Source organism: Ctenopharyngodon idella, chromosome 16 (assembly GCF_019924925.1).
Source record: "Ctenopharyngodon idella isolate HZGC_01 chromosome 16, HZGC01, whole genome shotgun sequence".
Taxonomy (NCBI): Eukaryota; Metazoa; Chordata; class Actinopteri; order Cypriniformes; family Xenocyprididae; genus Ctenopharyngodon; species Ctenopharyngodon idella.
The window spans coordinates 31,794,689-31,794,899 of NC_067235.1; positions in this window are offsets into that span (position 1 = coordinate 31,794,689).

Here is a 211-nt window from a genome sequence, read left to right on the forward strand (position 1 = left end):
CTGTTTGACTTAATGAATAATTAATCGATTTTAGACGGTAATATTATGGTTGACACCTCAAATGAGAATCACAATACAGCAATAAGCAGTTGGAGACAGGCCAACATAGGCATGTCAAAATATGTAAAAAGATAAAACTAAAATTATATTATTGTTCATGTGTTTAAACATAGATAAGCTCATAGTACAAGTCTGTTATTCACTGATTCAG